We start from the raw sequence: 992 nt of genomic DNA, 5'->3' as shown, positions 1-992 counted from the left end.
GTGAACTGCTGTATGAAAAGTGAATTTACTCTGTAAATCTTCACCCAAATCAAAATAAAATTAAAAAAAAAAAAAAGAATATATTACAGACAACAGTGGTATTTAAAATGTGGATATTCAAAATGTTGAACAATAACACAGCACAGGCACCAATCAATTAGAATGGATGCCAGGCATAAACCTATAGTAATTACAATCTCACATGGTAATATTATGTGAGAATTATCATATGTTTGGTTAGTCCCATTGTGGACTAACCAAATATCAGCCCTGATTCTTAAGACACTGTTAGTTGTCTGTACCATCCCCTCAGTATGACTCTTCAAATAACTCAAAATCATTTCCTAATGATAAAGTCCCAAGCCACAAATGCATTATATGCCAAGGTAAATGCAGTTATCAGAGACAATTTACACATTGCAAATAAATAGACAAGTACTAAGGTTATTGCAGCAAAGGTTTGGATTAGAATTGGGAGCTCTTTCTGAAAAAGTCTTTACCACATCTGTTCTGGTTACCTAGTGCAGCTCTGACAAGAAAATACTGCAGATGGGATGGGCTTAACAAACAGGAGTTTACTCTTACAATTTGGAGGCTTTAAGTCCAAGTTCAAAGTGCCAGGCTCTAGGGTTTGGGTGAAAGCCCCTCAACCTTAGGGTCCAGCTCTGCCTCCTGCTCCCAGCCCACTGGAGCTAGAGGCATTTCTTCACTCAGACAGCTCTTGGCTGCTGAGGCTGGGAAGCCCCAAGGTTGACAAGTAAAAAAGCACAGTCCCGATGTTACCAATCCACACGGCAGGCCATTAACTTAAGTCCACTGTAAGTCCCAAAGTCGGCAGAGAATAGTAGGCTGCTGAGCAATGACACAGCTACATGCAGGGTCCATGCGTGCCACGATTTCTCCTTAAATACAGGAAGCAGACCACATCCCAAAGGCAGCTACTCAGCTGCTTGTGGTAGATCCCACCATGGAGTTGATTGCCAGTCTCATCA

Source organism: Orycteropus afer, unplaced genomic scaffold, assembly GCF_000298275.1.
Source record: "Orycteropus afer afer isolate SDZICR_OR568_19922 unplaced genomic scaffold, OryAfe1.0 scaffold00046, whole genome shotgun sequence".
Classification (NCBI taxonomy): Eukaryota; Metazoa; Chordata; class Mammalia; order Tubulidentata; family Orycteropodidae; genus Orycteropus; species Orycteropus afer.
This window is presented reverse-complemented; position numbering follows the sequence as displayed.